At 38.7% G+C, this 21,669-nt stretch overlaps 1 protein-coding gene across 5 annotated transcripts in view; it reads left to right on the forward strand.

Moving 5' to 3' along the window:
• ESR1 (estrogen receptor 1) overlaps positions 1-21,669 on the forward strand; it is a 427,462-nt gene that overhangs the window by 331,296 nt on the left and 74,497 nt on the right. The window lies entirely within an intron of this gene.

Below are 21,669 nucleotides of genomic sequence, written 5' to 3' on the forward strand. Positions count from 1 at the left end.
TCCTGAAGCACGAGGCCCTGGACAGTATATGACCTCTTCTTTATAAAGCCATTACGCTCAGGAGCAAGAAACATAATAGGCTTTCCTAACAAACAGAAGAAGATAGAGACCTAGACAAAATGCCATGATGGAGGAATTCATCACCAAAGAAAGAACAAGGAAAGGTCAAGGCCAGGGAAACAGATATAAGTGATATGCTTGATCCAGAACTTAAAGCAACAATCATAAGGATACTAGGTAGGCTTGAGAAAAGCACATAAGACAACAGGGAGCCCCTTTTTGCAGAGATAAAAGACCTAAAACCTAGTCAGCCAAAATAAAAAAATGCTATAACTGAGATGCAAAACGAACTGCATGTAATGACTACAAGGATGGAAGAAGCAGAGAAATGGATAAGTGATATGGAAGATAAAATTATGGAGAATAATGAAGCTGAAAAGAAGAGGGAAATAAAAATATTGAGTCATGAATGTAGACTTACAGACCTCAATGACTCCATAAAATGTAATAATAGTCGTATCATGGGAGTCCAAGAAGAAGAGGAGAGAGAAAAAGGGGCATAAGGTTTATTGGAGAAAATTATAGCTGAAATCTTCCCTAATCTGGAGAAGGAAACAGACATCCAAGTCTGGGAGGCACAGAGAACTGCCATCAAAATTCACAAAAGAAAACCAACACCAAGACATATTGTAGTTAAATTTGTAAAATATAGAGATAAAAAATTCTGGAAGCAGCAATAAAAAAGAAGCCCCTAACTTATAAGGGCATAAAAATAGTTAGCAGCAGATCTCTCCACAGAAACTTGGCAGGCTGGAAAGGAATGGCGTAATATATTCAACGTGCTGAATGGGAAAAATATGCATCTGAGAATACTCTATCCAGCAAGGTTGTCATTCAGAATAGAAGGAGAAATAAAGAGTTTCCCAGACAAACAAAAACTAAAGGAGTTTGTGGCTACTAAACCAGCCCTGCAAGAAATATTAAAGGGGACTCTTTGATGGGAGAGAAAAACCAAAAGTGACAAAGGGTACAAAGGAAGAGAGAAAGTCTACAGAAATACCAACTTTACAGGTAATATAATGGCACTGAATTCATATCTAGCAATAATCACTCTGAATGTAAATGGACTAAATGCTCCAATCAAAAGAAATAGGGCGTCAGAATGAATAAAAAAAAAATCAAGACCTATCTATATGCTGCCTACAAGAGACTCATTTTAGACCTAATTACACCTGCGGATTGAAAGTGAGGGGATGGAGAACCATTTATCATGCTAATGGATGTCAAAAGAAGCCAGAGTAGTCATACTTATATCAGACAAACTAGATATAAATTTTTTAAATTATTTTTTTAGTGTTTATTTTTGAGAGAGAGAGAGAGAGACAGACAGAGTGCAAGTGGGGGAGGGGCAGAGAGAGAGGGAGACACAGAATCTGAAGTCAGCTCTGGGCTCTGAGCTGTCTGTACAGAGCCCGACATAGGGCTTGAACTCTCGAGTCATGAGATCATGTCCTGAGCCAGAGTCTGACGCTTAACTGACCGAGCCACCCAAGCAGCTCCAGACAAACTAGATTTTAACGTTTTTTATTTTTGATACAGAGAGAGACAAAGCATGAACGGGGGAAGGTCAGAGAGAGGGAGACACAGAATCTGAAACAGGCTCCAGGCTCTGAGCTGTCAGCACAGAGCCCGACGCGAGGCTCGAACTCACGGACCGCGAGATCATGACCTGAGCCAAAGTCGGCCGCCCAACCGACTGAGCCACCCAGGCGCCCCAGACAAACTAGATTTTAAACCAAATACTGTAACAAGAGATGAAGAAGGGCACTATATCATATAAAGAGGTGTAGCCCACAGGAAGATCTAACGTCATAAATATTTATGCCCCCAACTTGAAACACCCAAATATATAAAACAATAACAAACATAAAGTAACTCATTGATAATAATACAATAATAGTAGGAGACTTTAACACCCCACTACAACAATCAGCACATCATCTAAGCAGAAAATCAGCAAGGAAACATTGGCTTTGAATGAAGAACTGGACCAGCTGGACTTAACAGATATATTCAGAACATTTCATCCTAAAAGAGCAGAATATGCATTCTTTTCAAGTGCACATGGGACATTCTCCAGAATAGATCACACATTGGGTCACAAATCAGGCCTCAACAAGTATAAAAAGACTGAGATAATATCATGCATATTTTCCAAGCACATGATATGAAACTTGAACTCAACCACAAGAAAAAATTTGGAAAGACCACAAATACATGGAGGTTAAAGAACATCCTATTAAAGAATGAATGGGTCAACCAGGAAATTAAAGAAGAAATAAAAAAGATTCATTGAAACAAATAATAATGAAACATGAAGGTCCAAAACCTTTGGGATGCAACAAAAGTGGTCATTGAGAGGGAAGTGTATAGCAATATAGGCCTACTCAAGAAGCAAGAAAAATCTCAAATATGCAACCTATCTTATACCTAAAGGAGCTAGAAAAAGAACAACAAATGAAGTGTAAAGCCAGCAGAGAAAGGGAAATAATAAAAATTAGAGCAGAAATAAATTATATAGGAACAAAAAAACCAGTAGAACAGATCAGTGAAACAAGGAGCCAGTTCTTTGAAAGAATTAACAAAATTGATAAACCTCTAGTCAGACTCATCAAAAAGAAAAAAGTACCCAAGTAAACAAAATCACAAATGAGAGAGGAGAGATCACTACCAACACCACAGAAACACAATTATGAAACATAATTTTATATTATATTTATATATATTTAATATAATTATATTCGTATAATTATGAAAAATTACATGCCAACAAATTGGGCAGTCTGGAAGAAATGGATAAATTCCTAGAAACATATAAACTACCAACACTTAAACAGGAAGAAATAGAAAACTTGAACAGCCTGATAACCAGCAAAGAAATTGAATCTGTAATCAAAAATCTTCCAAGGAACAAAAGTCCAGGGCCAGATGGCTTCCCAGGAGAATTCTACCAAACATTTAAAGAAGAGTTAATACTTCTCAAACTCTTCCAAAAAATAGAAATGGAAGGAAAGCTTCTAAATTCATTCTATGAGGCCAGCATTACCTTGATTCCAAAACCAGACAAAGACCCCACAATACAAGAATTACAGGCCAATATCCTTGATGATCGTGGATGTGAAAATTTTCAACAAAATACTAGCAAATTGAATCCAACAATACATTAAAAGGATCATTCACCACGATGAAGTGGGACTTATTACTGGACGCTAATGTATACCACATTAATAAAAGAAAGGATAAGAACAATATGATCCTCTCAATAGATGCAGAAAAAGCATTTGACAAAGTACAGCATCCATTCTTGATAAAAAAAAAAACCCTCAATAATGTAGGGATAGAGGGAACATACCTCAATATCATAAAGGCCATATATGAAAGACCCACAGCTAATATCATCCTCAAAGGGGAAAAACTGAAAGCTTTCCCTGTAAGGTCAGGAACATGACAGGGATGTCCACTCTCATCATTGTTATTCAACGTAGTGTTGGAAGTCCTAGCCTCAGCAATCAGACAACAAAAGAAATAAAGAGCATCCAAATCAACAAGGAGGAAGTCAAACTTTCACTCTTCGCAGATGACATGATACTCTATGTGGAAAACCCAAAAGCTCCACCAAAAAATTGCTAGAACTGATACACAAATTCAATAAAGTCACGGGATACAAAGGCAATGAACAGAAATCTATTACATCTCTATACACAAATAATGAAGCAGCATAAAGAGAAATCAAGGAATCAGTCCCTTTTACAATGGCACCAAGACCCATAAGACATCTAGGAGTAAAACCTAACCAAAGAAGTAAAGGATCTGTACTCTAAAAACTTTTTAGAACACTCAGGAAAGAAATTGAAGATGACACAAAGAAATGGGAAAACATCCCATGCTCATGGATTGGACAAACAAATATTGTTAAAATGTCTATACTACCCAAAACAATCTACACAGTTAATGCAGCCCTGTCAAAATACCACCAGAATTTTTCACAGAGCTAGAACAAATAATCCTAAAATTTGTATGGAACCACAAAAGACCCTGAATAACCAAGGCAACCTTGAAACAGAAAAGCAAAGCTTCAGGCATCACAGTTCCAGACTTCAAGTTATATTACAAAGCTGTAGTGATCAAGACAGTATGGTACTGTCACAAAAACAGACACATAGATTAATGGAACAGAATAGAAAACCCAGAAATGGACCCACAACCATATTTTCAACTAATCAAGAAAGGAGGAAAGGCTACCTGATGGAAAAAAGACAAATGGTGTTGGGAAAACTGGACAGCAAAATGCAGAAGAATGAAACTGGACCACTTTATTACTCCATACACAAAAATAAATTCAAAATTGATGCAAGACCTAAATATGAGACAGGAAACCATCAGAATTCTAGAGGAGAACATAGGCAGCAACCTCTTTGATCTCAGCTGTAGCAACTTCTTACTAGACGTGTCTCTGGAGGCAAGGGAAACAAAAGCAAATTGAACTATTGGGACTTCATCAAAATAAAAAGCTGCACAGTGGAAGAAATGATCAACAAAACTAAAAGACAGCTTATGCAATGGGAGAAGATATTTGTAAATATGTATCTGATAAAGGGTTAGTATCCAAAATCTATAAAGAACTTATCAAATTCAACAGTCAAAAAACAAATAATCCAGTTAAGAAATGGGAAGAAGACATAAATAGCCATTTTCCCAAAGACGACATCCAGACAGGTAACACACACATGAAAAGATGCGTAACATCATTCATCATCAGGGAAATGCAAATCAAAACCATGATGAGATACCACCTCCCACCTGTCAGAATGGGTAAAATTAACAGCACAGAAATCCACAGATGTTGGTGAGGTTGTGGAGAAAGGGAATCCTCTTATCCTGTTGGTTGGAATGCAAACTTGTACAGTCACTCTGGAGAACAGTATGGGGGTTCCTCAAAAAGTTAAAAATAGAACTGAGCAATTACAGTACTAGGTATTTACCCAAAGGATACAAAAATACTGATTCAAAGGGACACATGCACCTTGATGTTTACAGCAGCATTATCAATAGCCAAATTATGGAAAGAGCCCAAATGCTCATTGACCGATGACTGGATAAAGACAATGTGGTATATATACAGCAAAATATTACTCATCCATGAAAAAGAATTATATCTTGCCATTTGCATGACATGGATGTAGCTAGATAATTTTGTGCTAAGCAAAGTAAGTCGTTAGAGAAAGACAAATACCATATTATTTCACTCATATGTGGAATTTAAGAAATGAACAGATGAAATGAAACAGAAGAACATAGGGGGTAAAAAGTAGAGAGGCAAACCATAAACCAGACTCTTAACTACATAGAACAAACTGAGGGTTGCTGGAGGGGAGTTGGGTGGGAGGATGATTCAATGGGTGATGGGATTAATGCAATGGGTGATGGGACACATGCTAATAACTGGAATTTAAATTTAAATAAAAACTTGAAATTAAAACAAAACACACCCAGTGAAAATACCCAGCAGTATTTTCCTAGAAAAGACAGTGACTTCACAACTGCCAGCTGTGGTTGTCACAGTGGTTCCTACAGAATCTCATTCAACCTTTGCAGCAAGGCATTGAGACTCTCCTCAATTTGAGTGCACAACCATCTAGGCAAATATTTTCTCTTCTCAGTGATTTAGTCAGGGTAGTCACCTCCTTATCATCTAGATGTGTTATGCTCATGACCCAATAGGAGTCTGTGCTTTCATCTTTCCCACAAAAATGCACATCTTTTCTACCCTGCTGTTTTCATTTAGTTCATTATATTTTCATTTCCATTTCCATTGTGTCTGATGGGATGCACCAAACCCCTCTCCATTAGTACACCTGTCTCCATTGACTTTCCTCTTCTCCAAAACTCTTTAAACGTATGCCTCTGGATTGGGTGCTGAGTCTTGTAGTCCTTATTTTCATTTTGTAGTATGAGACGATATATAGCTCTTTATATATATATCATTTGCTTCTAAGCAATGGAGTGATAAGCATATATATAGAAGGCAGAATTGGAATTTTGGGGTCCATATACAACATGCAAAATAAATTAGTGAACACTACTTTCAGTCCCTAACACAGTGCCTCGAATGTAATAGGCTTTCAATAAATATTTGAAGGGTGGAATTTTTTGTTACGTGTATTAGTTGGCTTGAGCAAATCCCTAAGAGTCGCACTCACAGTGAAGTACAGAGAAGCTGATCTTTTGGGTCATTTCAAATAGGTAGGGAGCCATTCACCATCTATTTAAGGACAAAGGAGCTTTGATGACAAGGGGGTTTCCAGCCCATCCAGAGGTGTCGTTCTTGTATTTGATCACAGCTAGCAAAATGGGGCAATAGGAACCTTTCACAAGCAGATATTGTGTCTCCTTACATAAATACTCTTCCTGGTCTTGGCCCAAACAAAATCAAAATGGCAAAGTAAAACAAAAATATAATGCAAAAAAACATCTCACTGTTCATTGTTTTGCCCAAATCTAGTTGGTAGGACTAGATTTAATCAGTCTTTCAGGGAAATCAGTATTGATACGTATCTGGATTCTGAATTTTCTTATTTATTGTTTCATCTATTCAATTAACATACAATCTACCAATCAACTACTAAGTGAAAGGATCTGTGGTAGATCATCCAAGACATAGAAATTAAACATTAGATAACTGCACACAAACCCTCGTGCTCAACTTACATAATTTCTTTTTGTAGCAGCCTGAGGAAATTTAGAATTTTTTTTACACTTAAATTTTAAAAGAATGTTTTTTTTCAGTCTCAGTCCCAGGATGGCTATATGAGACAGAAGACACATAGTTTCCTGAAAGGTTAATATTATACCTGTAAGCACTTCAGGAGGACAAGTATTGCCCATTACAACTCTTAATACTAATGTGTCAGGAGAAAACTATGCCCTGAGAAATAATGTGCGAGTAGTTCTCATTGCTGGAAGCAGATGTATCCAGGAATCTGAGTTATTTTTCAACCAATCATTGTGCCACTTTCTGGCTCTTTCTTGACATTGACTGTGCTTTTAGTAGGGCAAAAGTGATTTGAAGTTTTTGTTAGAGTTCAAAATTTAAATCATGTTCACTTTGCCGAAACTCCATTGGATGACAGGGTAGCAGGAGAGAAAACCATGCAAATAAGAGAAGGAGAATAAAAGGGAATGGAGAAGCTTTAGAGATGCCATCATCCCGAAAGAGCACTTGGACGTGTACTTGAAGTCTTCCAAAAGTGATGAAGGTATTCCCAACCCTTCTCGCTACTTGTTAGGATTTTGTTGTTAGGAAAATTATTTACTTTCACTCTATGTCTTTTACATTTTTCAACATAGCTGGGACTTTTCTTTGTCTCTTTACCTTTGTTATTTCTCCGAAGTATCCAAATTTGGGGAGGATATTAAATGTTTAGGTAAAAATGCCATGTACATACAAAGGTAATGAGGCCCAGCCTAGGAGATTCTACCATTAGGATGTTATAGTTGCCAATAAAGTCAGCCTGAGTTTGTTTCTTTTCCTCTATTCTTTTTTAGCTCCCTGCTAAAGGTTCACTCAGAATCTTTTCAAATATAAGTTTTCTGAAAAGCACAGTTGTGCTTTGGGGAAAGCGAAGATGAATGAGTCTACATCTTCCTCTTTAGTAAGTCCACAGTTAGAGATGACCAGTAAGTCATACTTGGAGGGGTGGAATCTTCTAGGACTGAGAAAGCTGAGAAAAAGAATCAGAACATTTTTTCAAACAACCAACGAATTACACTTTTCTGAAAGCATGTCATTAATAATGCACCATCTTGCAGACTCCAGATAGAGACGATCTTCTTGGTTTGAGTAAACAAATATAATCAATTCCCATGTGATCTAGGATTCTCCATGTATTTATGAGTAAGATCTATTTTCTTTCTGTCAGCTCCCATTCAGAAATTTAGGTATTCTTCACATTCTCATTCTATCCGAAGCACAGTCCTTTCACACAGCTGTATGCCTTTGAGATGATCTGGCTTTGCTATCAATTTCTAGTCCTAAAATTTGACCTTTATTAGTATCTAAGATGCCTTGGACAGAATACATGGAAGTTATTCAATGTGGACTGGGTAGACAGTTCTTTATCCATTATGACCACCCCTCATAATGGTCTTGTCGAAGCTAATGACATGGTGGGTGTTCTGGTCCTCATGGCCAGTCCTCAGCTGGCCATTTATGTTCAGGCACCAGAGAAAACCTCACACATCTGACTAATATTTACGAGAGACATCAAAGATGAGAAGTATGTATTTTTGAGGTTTTACCTGTCCATTTCATGTATAACTACTTATTAACAGATTTTGCTATCTCTTAAAAGAAATAAAATGGGTTTTTTGATATGGCAAAGTCATTTTATAAGTCATTAAATGAATAATCGCTTTAAGACTTGCCATTTACCTTCAGTCTTCGAATCCTGATGAATTTCCACAGACATTCTTCAGTTAAGTAAGGATATTAATAATTTCCTTTAATAGCTTATGAAGTGAGTCATTGAAAGTGAGTCAGTAAGGCCAACTCCTGTGTATGCTCTTAAATAGCAGTTGTTTTACTTGGTCTGTATTACAACCTTACCCACCCACCCCCCCCAGATCTTCTTGTCCAGACAGTATTCCAAATAGTAATATTCTTTTTGCTTTTCAATAGTTTTATGAGAGCATTCCAAGAAAAGTGGGGGAAAGGGCAAGGGGGTCCTTGTAATGTGATGTGCATGAAAATACCAGCAGCCCTTGATCACCAGTGAAGTCATTGACTTCTGTCCTTCCCCAGTGAGGAGTTCTTAACTTGGCATCCATGGACACACCGAGTTTTTTTTAAAAAACTGGATTTCAGTTTGTGAACTTTAAATATTTTACTTCATGCGTTTAGAATCTTACTCTGAGAAAAGACTTCCAAATTGAACAAAGATATTTGAGAACTCTGTCATAACTGTATTTGAAGCTCTGCATTGTAGATGGTGAAACTCATGGTCAGGGTATGGGAGGAAAATTCATCATGTGCATAATATTTGGCACTTTTATTATTAAAAAGGAACTAAAGTGGGGCATGTAAGTGGCTAAGTTTATAAAGCATGCAACTCTTGATCTCAGGGTTGTGAGTTCAAGCCCTACATTGGACATAGAGATTATTTTAAAAATCCTTAAAAAAAATAAAATCTTTTAAAAAAAGACAAGAAGGAACTAAGGCAATGCAGGTATCATTTATTTGTAGGCTCCCAGAATTTTCCAGGCAATATGATAGGTTCTTTGTATACTTTTTAGTTGTCATCATAATGTACTGCAGGGATATTGTTATCATTCCCATTGGTAGATGAAGTAACTGTGAAGTCCAGAATAATTCATTCATTCACAAAATATTCACGGAGCACGAATCAAGAGAGGCACTGTGCTAGGCACCAGCGATGAAATAATTCACCCAAGGTCACATACCTAGTAAGTGGCAAATGTGGTCTCAGCAAAGCCCATCAACCCTCCCATCACACACACACACATCTTCATACCATCTCATTCTACGTTTGAAATGTTAAAAATCCTATTGAGGAACATGAAACTCTAAGGAGGTAGCCAACAGAATTTTTCTCTTTACATAATTAGGTCTTCCAGGAAAGTGGTAATTCTGCTCATGCTTTTCTTCACTCTAGCATTGTCTGAGGAAACCGGAACCCACTCAGTGACTTCCTGGATTAAGCCCATTCTCTTCTCGGACCTTCACTATTCTTGTCATCATGAGAGAGAATAATATATGTCATTTCAGTGATGGCATCTGTATGTCCTTGTATCCAAGAAAAGATATCTACTCTGCTTTGCTAACTATTCATAAACCTTGCTTCTAAGTTGATATATGTGTTGTTGGTTTGGGAAGGGTATTGTTTTGGTTTTTTAGTGATCTTAAGATTTTCTTATCTGTGGTCTGAAATACTTAGAACAAGATACTTTATGATCTTGACGACAGGGTTTATTTTCACTGCTAAATGTAAGACAGGTTCATACTGATAAACACAATTTCTATGAACCAAAAGAACCACCTCCATGCCCATCTCCAATTCTGGCTTAATTCCTCTTTCTGGATTGGAAGCTGATTTGAGAAGCTGAGCACAACACTAAGAGCTATTGATAGTGTGCTCAGGAATTTTAGGCCATTGTTCCCTGGAGAGTTTCCTAACTGCTTCATAGGTGGTAGAAGAGAAAGGCTAGATAGATAGATAGATAGATAAATGATAGGTAGATAGATGATAGAAAGATAGATATAGATAGATAGTAGATAAAATTCTTCCCTTTGGTTTTATGACAGTAATATAGATTAGAAATCTGACTAATCCAAAATTATGGATATTCTCTTCAATTTTTATTTATAAAAATATAGAAAACTTCTGTTTAAGAAGCAAAAAATAATTCTGTTCAGCATTCTTTTTAGGTCCCCAAACACGAAATACACAAAGTAATTTTGAGTTTTATTTTCCTCAAATTTTATTCCAGGCTGTCACCTTGCTTGCCGGCTTTGTGAGAAAAAATTGTCCCAGTGGCTCTGCTCATTTCCCGTAGGGGAGGGCATGGCCATCTCAAGGGTGGCACCCCTCAGGACAGCTCAGCCACATTCGGCTTCCCCCCGCTCCCTGCCCCCACCAAAGAGGAAGCTGGTGCAAGGTCTGCTGGGAGACATGAGGTGACATCGTTGCTAAGGCAAGGCTGCATTTGCCACTTCAGTGCACCTTCACAAGGCCAGTGGAGAGGGAGGACGCCAGCTCAGACCTCCAGGCGCGGGACGCTTTTTGGAGCTGAGAACCCATCTCCCCTCAGAACTCCTTTTGGATTAGAGAAGAGGAACATAGGTGATCTGCTGAAGCTCCTCCCCTAGTATGAGAAGTAGAAGTGTTGCATCACCCCAGGTGGGAATGATTAAGAGCTCATTTCTGAATTCTTACTATTGAAAGTATTTTGAGATCAAGTTAAAACGAGGTCATACTCAATTAGCGTGGGCCCTAACCCAGTATCACCGGTATCCTTATAAAAAGAGAAGAGATACGAAGACATGCAGAGAACATCATATGATGATGGAGGCAGAGATTGGAATAACACATCTATAAGCCAAGGAATGCCAAGGATTGTCAGCGACACCAGAAGCTAAGGGAAGGGCACAGAATGGATTCTCCCTTAGTATCTTTGGAGAAAGCGTGGCCCTGATGGCACTCTGATTTCAGACTCCTGGCTTCCAGGACTGGTGTTCCCTGATTTCTGTTTCTTTTTTTTTTTTTTTTAATTTTTTTTTTCAACGTTTTTTATTTATTTTTGGGACAGAGAGAGACAGAGCATGAACGGGGGAGGGGCAGAGAGAGAGGGAGACACAGAATCGGAAACAGGCTCCAGGCTCCGAGCCATCAGCCCAGAGCCCGACGCGGGGCTCGAACTCACGGACCGTGAGATCGTGACCTGGCTGAAGTCGGACGCTTAACCGACTGCGCCACCCAGGCGCCCCTGATTTCTGTTTCTTATTAAGCTACCTGGTTTGTGGTATCTTGTTATAGCAGCACTACCAGACTAATACAGTTACTGTTTCTTTTTATTAGGAAATATAGTTGTAGTTCCTGTTAAAATCCTTGGGAAGTCAACGCTATTAATGAGACCAAGTGCCACACCAAGGGCCATGTTGAACTAATAAGAAACGAAATAGTTCTACTTGCTTTGAAAGTTATTAGCATTTAGAAAATCTCTCTTATAGGTTCTCCTAGCTACCCACTTTATTTTTAGCATGGTTATTTAATTGTCTGGCCAGATCTGCTGTGCTTATAAAAAGGGTTTACCAGGACTTAAAGGAAAATAGTTTCTGACTTTCTAATTTCTTTATGGTCTTTCTCTACAAAGGTGTGAATAAGGTCAGTGTTGACTGACTTCAGATCTGGGATGGAAGAGGCTGAAAAAACTCTTCTTTCTTTCTTTTTTTCTTTCTTTTTTTCTTTCTTTTTTTCTTTCTTTCTTTCTTTCTTTCTTTCTTTCTTTCTTTCTTTCTTCTTTCTTTCTTTCATTTTATGTTTTATTTATTTATTTTTAATTTACATCCAAATTAGTTAGCTTATAGTGCAACAATGATTTTGGGAGTAGATTCCTTAGCGCCCCTTACCCATTTATCCCACCCCCCCCACAACCCCCCCCATAACCCTCAGTTTTTTCTCCATATTTATGGTCTCTTCTGTTTTGTCCCCCTCCCTGTTTTTATATTATCTCCTTTATTTTTTGTTCTCTCTGGGGCCGAAATTTATGCAGGTTAATGGAAAGAATGTGAGACGTAGGAAGCTTTGGGGAGACTGGAAGGGAGGAAGCAAACTTTTTTCTATTTAAAAAATTTTTTTTAACTTAAAAAATTTATTTTTGAGAGAGAGAGAGAGAGAGTGGACAAGTCGGGGAGGGTCAGGGAGAGAGGGAGACACAGAATCCGAAGCAGGCTCCAGGCTCTGAGCTGTCAGCACAGAGCTTGACGTGGGGCTCGAATCCACAAACCGAGAAATCATGGCCTGAGCTGAAGTCGGATGCTTAACTGAGCCACCCAGGTGCCCCAGAAGCAAACTTTTCTAAATATATCCCCCGTACGTTTGTGAGACTCTCAGGTCCTCACTGACCTCAGACTGGGGGCTGCCTTCATATGAGGTCCTGTACCTTGGCCTCCAGTTTCTCAGAGGCAGTATTGTTCTGTGACTTGATACTCAGCATTTGTGTTACTTTTTGGAGTTTTTGCCTTGTAAGACTCTGATTTTAACATTCTGAATTTAAGTGTAACAATGAGGGAATAGCCTATTTTGTGCTCCTAATTCATTCCAGAAATAGACGTCTCTGGGTCACTGGCAATAACAGGTATTCCTCTAGCAAGTGCTTGTGTGTGTGTGTGTGTGTGTGTGTGTGTGTGTGTGTGAATGTCAGAATACAGTCCTTAAAACTGTAAGATAATCATCAGTTTGGGTTTCGTTGAGGGGCTTAGGCAGGGTGGAGGTAGGAGGGAATCATCATTGTCCATTTGTTTGAGGGACTTGCTTAAAAAGAATTGACTCCGTCTTTGTGTTGACATTTGTAGTGTTTCCCGGGAGCATAGTTATCCGGAAAACTCAGACTGATGACAATAGGATTTGAAATGCTTCTGTAGGTCTGCTTCTAGGTAGACAGGAAAAAAATGTATGTTCCAAGGTACAAGTGCTTGTTGACTTTTCAAACATAGCCAGTCCATGCTCTTTATGAGCGAACCCAGCACCGCTCCTCAGTGCTGGCCTTCCTGTGCTTTTGCTGAGCACGTCAAAGGACAGGCTTAAGTACTTTACTTTATAGTTTATTAATTTTTTTTCCTTCTTTAGTTTGCAATCTACTATCAGAAACTGGAAAGTAATTTCTTTTACTTTCCCTCCCCCCTTTCCATTTAAGCCAAAATTGATTTTTTTTCTGAGCTTGTAAGGGGGAAAAAAAAAATAAAGCTGTAGTTAATACAGTTGCCCTTGCTGAATAAAAATAAAAGACTAGTTTACCTTCAAGCTGTACTGTATCAGAGTAAAGAGCTTTCCTGTCCTTCCAAGGAGGATTTTGACATGAGAGAATACAAAAATGTATACTGGCAAGAGAGAATAATTATAGCCAAGACAAGAAGTAATAGAATTGCTTATTTGGTGGATGGGGGGGATGGGTTTTTTTGTGTGTGTTTCAAAAATTGGGAAGCTAGGAGACACTCTTAAATCCATCAGATTCTCCAGAACTCTTCTCAAATGCTTATTGTCATGACAACCATCTCTTCATAAACTAAGGCTCTGAGTGTAATACAGATGGGGGTTGGTAACAAGGTAGAGTCGCCATCTGCTTTGTTTTCTGTGAGGGACATTTCTTTTTGATCCCCACGTCTGATCTTATATCTGAAAGTTTTGACTTATTTTTCTTTTTGGAGTCAGATATAGTTGGGAGATTAATTCTCTTCTCCTCACAAACCACTTCCTCATCTGTCATCACATAACGTGTTTACTATTAAATGGAGAAAAAAAGGGGGAGGGATCATTATGTCTGTGTGAAAACAAGCATATATTTTTTAATGATTTATTCCTCTATCCATTTGGCAAAGCCTGATATGAAGGGCCTTATAATTCAATAGTACAGTCAAAAGCAAGGTCAGAAAAAGTAGGAGTAAGACAGTAATTTTCCCAAAGAACAGGTAAAATTGTTATTGCCTTTGAATACTGTGTTAATATCTGGGATTCCTGACAGTAGGGCTTCGTGCAGTTTGTAGTAAGTTCTGTTGTTCTTAGTTACCAGCAAAACAAGTGCATCAGTCCTTTAGGGGAGAAAATCCTTTTCCTATTACTAATTTTAGAGAGAAATTTTCCAAGTAAATGAATGCATGAGGGATACAATCCAATAGCTTCATGCACCCCTGTACCAAAGATGCAATGACATATTCAAAAACGAGAACATAAGGTTTAAACAGAAATTATTCACCATTTCACAGTGTATACTTGCTAGGATCACAATTAAGATATATCCAGCCTCAGAAAAATAAGGAAATATGTATCTGGCCATTTAAAGTGTGTTATCAATGAAATTGCTAAATAAAGGTTAAGGGAAATATTTTATGAGGTTCCTATTTAAGGTCAAGAATAATTTCCTTCTTTGTATTGTAATTATTTTACATACGTGACAATACATAATCCTAAACCTTAAGACACTAAGGTGCTTTTCAATATAGCTCTACTTTTCTTTCTAAGCAGAGAAGTTCTATAATTGCCTTTTTACCTTTTCATATCCTATGTGTTGATGTTCAAAAATAATCAAATATTTGTAGGTAGGTAAAATATAGCTGCAATATATCACACACACAAATACATACCTAGAAACATGGAGAGCAGGGAAAAAAAATGGCTAGAAAATTTTGGAATCTGAATACACTTCCATGGGTAAGCCTAATAATTTTTCAAAGGGAGTGTTATAAGGAGTGCAGTTCCTTAAATGTAGTGTGGGAGATGGTAGTCAAAGCCCAACATCAGTTGAATTGGTAATGATGTAAAAAATGTCTTCATTATATTGTGTCAAAACATGGTGCCCTTGTCAGGCTGTAGAGGTCAAGATTGGAAAGTTTGTGGATTGATATAGATATCATGACCTCATCATCTGTAGTGTTCAACATATGCTTATCTTAATAAGGGGCATTCGAGATCTACACCATTGATTGTAAACAGCACCACTTTTGTTTACTTTTAAAACTCTGCCCTGAATTTTCCAGTCTCTGCCCTAATTGGCTGTCCATTATGCTAAATGTGACATATTTTTACAATATTTGTCACATTCAGTTCTTCATGTCCCACTGGTTTTTATTGCTTAGTGTGGCCCCAAGACTGCTTTATTTCCCAAGGCAGGTATAGCCACCACAGGGCAAGTTTCATTCTCTCTCAAGGCAAACAAGGAGCAGCAAACACAGTGTGCATGTCTTCCGAGTTCAGTAGAAAACCATTGACCATTTATATTGGGGGTGTACAAATACAGCTGCGTTCCGGATTTGCTAAACATCTTGAAATGCTTTGTGCGTAATAAAACCCCAAACGTGCTTTCTTTTTGCATTTTTTCACATATGTACTTTAAGAGAAATACAATCCACATGCTCTTGTTCCCTCCACTTTTAAATCATGAAAATGTTGTTTTGTAAGAGCTGTTTGATGTCCAGGAAGCCTTTTATCCTTTTTATTAGGTTATTTTTGTATATAAATAAAAAGAAAAATATAAACAGAAAACAACATGACTTAGGGCAAACACACAGTGCCCGATTTAAGCTTGAAGCTCTAAATCTAAAATATTTTAATATTGGTGCTTTGCATAAGTCATGTTCCCTTCTGTTGGGAAAAAGTTCAGGCCTGTTGGGATGAATAGGAAGGGGAATGAATATTCACTGAGTAGCAGCTCCACTACTCTGGGACATCTGCCAACTCTTTAATTTTTACAATAACCCAAAGTGGTAGGTCGGTCCATCTGCATTTTACAGATGGCAAGAACTTTCAGAGATCTTAAGTAACTGGCCGTGAGCCACAGACGAATTTCAAGCCAGGTCCACTTGACTTTTCGACTCATACTCTTTTCATTACTTCTCTCCTCCTCATTCTGTTGGGAGGATGGGGTAGGGAGTATACCTTCCAGTCAAAAGTTCCACGTTGGGAGGTGACTTGGAAATACCCCGTAATCATGCCTGAGGATCAAGAGCTGTTGTGGCCTCAAGAAAGTGTCAGCTTGGTGTTGGCAAGGTGGATGTCTATTGGTATGGTGATTGCATGCTACTCCACTGATCGGATAAGTGGAATTGTGCTAGAAGGTGGCCTATGCACACTTGTCTTTATTATAGCGGAGGAAAGCTGGAATACACACAAATGTGGTGATGTAGGGCTTGCTGGGGGGCGGGGGGGAGACCCATGCTCTTGCGTTGTGATTCAGTATTTCTAAATGATGATAACCTATTGCCATTTATTTTACTTTGTCACAGTGGCATAAATTTGGTAGGAGTGGTGCATGACAGTATTTAAGTGGGTTATGCTCATTTCCTAAAAAACAATTTTTCAGTGCTTGTGTGTTACTGGATACAGCTTAAAGAGTCATAGAATGGGAATGACAGTTTTAATGGGTCTCTCTATAATGAGACTGCATAAAAAGAGAATCCAAAATTTGATTTGGAGGCTGGAGGTCATACCATGGAGGTACATGTCCATAGTATGGCATCAAGTTTCCATTTTCTGGAGAAAAAGAGAAAAAATTACAAAATGGAGGGCATGAAGACTGCTTAGCATTTGAACTGGGATCTAGGTTCTTGTGGTATTATCTGTTCTATAGGCTTTCTCCCAGAAATCCCAAATTTTGTTGAGCTTGTAGCTATCTTTATGCTACAGTCTCATGTCCTGTTCTTCTCCTCCTCCCTCTTCCTCTCCCTCTCCCCCCTCCCCCCACCCCCCTCTCCCTCCTTCTACTTCCTCTCCTTATCCTCCTCCTCTTCGGCTCCTCCTTCTCTTTCTTCTTCTTCCTCCTCCTCCTCCTTCTCCTCTTTCTTCTTCTTCTTCTTCTTCTTCTTCTTCTTCTTCTTCTTCTTCTTCTTCTTCTTCTTCCTCTTCTTCTTCTTCACTGAATCTTTGGCATCCAGAGGAAAAGATGAATTATTTAAATCTTTTTCCATTGAGTTAAAGCAATACAAAAAAAATGCAATAGGCAATTTCATAAGTGACATTTTGGAGAACATTGGGGTCATCATATGACTGAGAACATGATTCATCTTTTCTGAAGGTCAGGAAACTATTTTTTTCCAGTGGATTTACTAAGGGAACCAACCACCTGGCTTCTGGTTTTGTAGGTAATGCAGCCATGGAGAAGTTGCCTTTTTTCTTCCACAGGGTTTCTACCTCACTTTGCATCTCTATAGATTTATCCCATGGAAATAGGAAATATAATTACTGTAGTGCTTATTTTTTCTCATGCCTGTACTGAAGAGCCACTGTGATTTACCTTTTACTCCACCCCAGTGAGGAACTTTACAAGCATTCATATTATATCAGTCATTTTGCCTAAGGATCTCAGCACACTTTTCAACGTGATTTCTAAGAGCCTTGTCATACCCCGTGAGGGAGGGTGAAGATCTCCTGTGCGTCAAGGCAAATTAAGTAACTTGCCCAGCAGTTTCCAGCAGAGTGGGGAAGAGGGTTTAGGATCTCATGAGGCCCAAGGGAAGGAGGAGGACATGTCATGAGCTCCTTAAAAATCTTGAAAGTTTAAAAATCTTTCTTAGTTAGGCAGGAATGTCTTTACGTGGTGATGAAGCTGGAGATAATGGACTTGTTGTATGGACAGGGAGGCTATTTCTTCATAAAAGAGACCTCCCTCAACTTCGTTAGGTCCCTGTCCACATAGTGGGTGGAAAGTAGGAGTTGAGGCATTTCTGTCTGTTTCCAGTATAACCCAATCTCCAGATACTTTATTACTAGGCCTGTGAATGCAGGCTAGAGAAACAGACCCATGTTTGCTTTTTTTTCTTAATTTTATTTTATAGGAGCGCCCAGGTGCCTTGGTTGGTTAAGCGTCTGACTCTTGGTCTCGGCTCAGGTCGTGATCTCATGGTTCATGAGGTTGAGCCTTGCTTTGGGCTCCTGGCTGACAGTGCAGAGCCTGCTTGAGATTCTCTGTCTCCCTCTCTCTCTGCCTCTCCCCTGCTTGTGCACTCTCTCTCTCTCAAAAATAAATAAGTAAACATGAAAAAAATTTAATTTATAAAATGAGATTTCCTTGCATCTGATTTCCTTTGGTCTCAGCAATCCATTGTTATTACTTTTTAACTATGCTTTCTGTTGCAGTCGCGTGGAATTCACAGGCCCAGGGCGCCTTGTCACTGTCCACTGTCACTAAGATGGAAGTCCCCAAGTGATGGGGGGTGAATCATCTCTCACTGTGTCACCTGTCCTAAGACCTGTCACTGATGCCTCTATTCATATCGCATAGATGCTGCTCCCTTCCGTCTTCATACTTCCATCACTTTCCGGTGCTCAGGGAAGGCTTTGTTGAATGCCTCTAGATTTTTATAGCAGATCTACCTAAAATGGCACATTAGATCATCCTTCTTGTTTATATGGAAAATAACCAAGGGTTGAAACTTGATGTCTATGTATAGACAATATAATTTTGTTTGGGATTGAGTACATTATTTTTCTCCATTGGTTATGAATTGAGAGTCTTTAATGGACAGTCTTCAGTAGCCTTCACGTTCATCGAGAAGGTCGATTGATAGGCTTCTCTGCACCCTCACCCCCGCCCCTGCCCCAGGAACTTGCAGAGGATACTGTGCAAGAGATACAATAACCCTTGTCCACAGGCAATATGCACAGCTGGGAAAGATAATTAAATAGACTGTTTCTTTTTGAGAGGTCTGCATCATCTCAACAGAAGGCCCCAGCAGTTCTGCTGGGCTCGGACTGAAAACTATTACTAACAGACATACTTCAGACAGATTTCATAATCGCCAGACTTGTGTGGTACAAATGGCTATGGTGAGCTTCTGAGGTTCCCAAAAGACCACTAAAACTGTCAGACTTAAGTAGCACTGAATTTTTGAAGTGAGAATTAAAAAGTATGATTCAGCTTAATATGTAAGGTTGCTACCAGAGAACACTCCTCTGGTTTTCCAAAATCGAATGGTTTTGTGGCCAGCTGCAGTTCTCTCCCAAGATACTCCCAAATCTCATCCTGTGGGATTTTTTGAGGTTTGTGGAGGTTACCGGATAATGTGGTGTAGGTGTCATCATGGGTGACATTATCACATGGTTATATTTTTCCCCATATAAAACAGTGAATGTCATGAAAAATGGCATCACTTTTGAGTGTCAACATTTCTGAAAGTGAGTTTAATTTACAGTGTCATTTGCATTGCTATTATGAGGCTTCACCCAAAGATTGGGGTAAAATCTTAGGGAATTAAAACTTCCTTGAGAGCTTTCCTTTTAAGTACTGCCCACTGGAGTCGGTTTATCCCATCAGACTTTGGGTACTGAGAAAAAGAAACATTTCCCGTCACCTCAGGCTGTGTTTCTTCCAGAACTAAGGTAGCCCATTTTGACCCAGTGCACTCCGGGGGTATATGGCTGCAGGTTGTAGACATACCTGTTCCTTTTTCTTTTCAGAAGTTTTTTTTTTCTTCTGAAACACACTGTTTTTTCATCTTTTAGTTTTGTTCTTTGTTTGTTTGTGTAATGAACAAAGCTACCCACTTTCTCTCCAGTTGCAGGCCCTGCTGTATGTGAGTGAAACCCACTCTTTCCAATGGGAAGACACCTGCTCTGGTAAAGTCTACCCTGTTGTGGGCCGTGGCATGGTTGATTGATGTTGGAAAAGGTGCAATAAATTTGGACTTTAAAAAGCAGAATTTGATAGGATCATGCATCTGGTTCTCCTAATGAATACACAGTCTAGCAGGATTTACAGATATATGCATAATTACCATGAATATCATGTATGGTAATGATCTACTAGAAGTACATGAAAAGATGCTCAACATCGTTAGTTATTAGAGAAATGCAAATTACAGCCACAGAGCCACTATGATACTTCTGTACATCTACTAGAATGTCTATGATTAAGAAGACTGACTATACCAAGTATCAGGGGGGATATGGAACAACTGTGTTCTTATCTGTTGCTGACTGGAAGCGAAAATGGACAGTTTGACAATTTCTTAGAAAGTGAAACATATACCTGCAGATCTGTATGATCCAGCCATTGTACTCTTAAATCTTTACCCAAGAAGAATGAAAGCCTATGTTCATACAAGAAAGTAGTACATAGACTACTCATAAAAGCTTTATTTGTAATAACCCCAAGCTGGAAACAACCCAAAAGTCCAATGAAAGGATACGTACATTGTATTTTTATTTATCATGTATATCCATACGATGGAATACCACTCAGCAATAAAAAGAATCAACTAGTCATACATGCAAGACCATGGGTAAGTCTCAAAATAACTTATGTTAAGTTACTAAAGTCAGACAGAAAGGTGAGAGACTCTTAGGAATTAAATTAAAATAGTAACATTGGAAATATAGAAAAGAGAGGAAGAATTTTAGTGTTACTTCAAAGATAGAATTGGTGAGGCTTGATTATGGAACGATGGCTCGGAGGAGGCATAGACTCTGAGGTCTTTCTCTAGTTGCGGTTTCTCTATGTGGATTGTCACCTATTTAGCGGTAAGGGTGGTTCTTCCATGCATCAGAAATGAGCTACTTGTTTAATGCTGATCCTGTGATAGCTCCAAGACACCCAAGAGAAAACATCCAGTTGGCAAACCATCCATCCTTGACTGCTTACATAAATAAACTTCTGTTTTGGCTGTTTAATAAACATAACAATATATAACTAACAACAGTGTAATAATAGTGAGAAAAAATAAATAAGAGGACACCAGAAAAGGGGTTTCTAGAGCCAGTCTCATGGATGAGTGAGAACAAAGGGATGAAGGCAGAGGGAGAGAGGAAGGAAATAGCCTGATGTGATACCTCAGGGCAAGAGGTCTGGGAGCTGGTTTGGGAGGCAGCAAGATTTATGGTCATTTTGTTCATTTAATGCCTGTCACTCTGGTGGATCTTGATTTGTGTGGTTGAGTTTATTTAATTATTTGATCCAGATTCTATAATTAATTGCAGCTCATAAGAGGTAGTATCAGTTGTAATCAAGGGCACAGCTTCTGGAGATTATAGTCCCATCTCTGATCTTAACAAAGATATAAGCTCTCTGAACATCTGTTTTCTTATCTGTAAAAGGGCATTCCCATCAGAGGCATTCTACCTCTTAGAGTTATTGTATTAATAAAGATTTAAAAAATTATTCAGGAAATAGTTAGCATGGCTTCAAAACCATAGTCATGGCACAATAAATCGGTCTTCTTTTTCTTCTCCTCCTCTCCCTCCTCCTCCTCCTCCTCCTCATCCTGCTCCTTCTCCTTTTCCTCCTTCTCTTTCTCTTCCTCCTCCTCCTCCTCCGCCTTTTCCCCTTCTCCCCCTCCTCCTCCTTGTTGTTGTTGGTGTTATCATTAGGCATCCACCATTATTGTCA

Source organism: Neofelis nebulosa, chromosome 6, assembly GCF_028018385.1.
Source record: "Neofelis nebulosa isolate mNeoNeb1 chromosome 6, mNeoNeb1.pri, whole genome shotgun sequence".
Taxonomy (NCBI): Eukaryota; Metazoa; Chordata; class Mammalia; order Carnivora; family Felidae; genus Neofelis; species Neofelis nebulosa.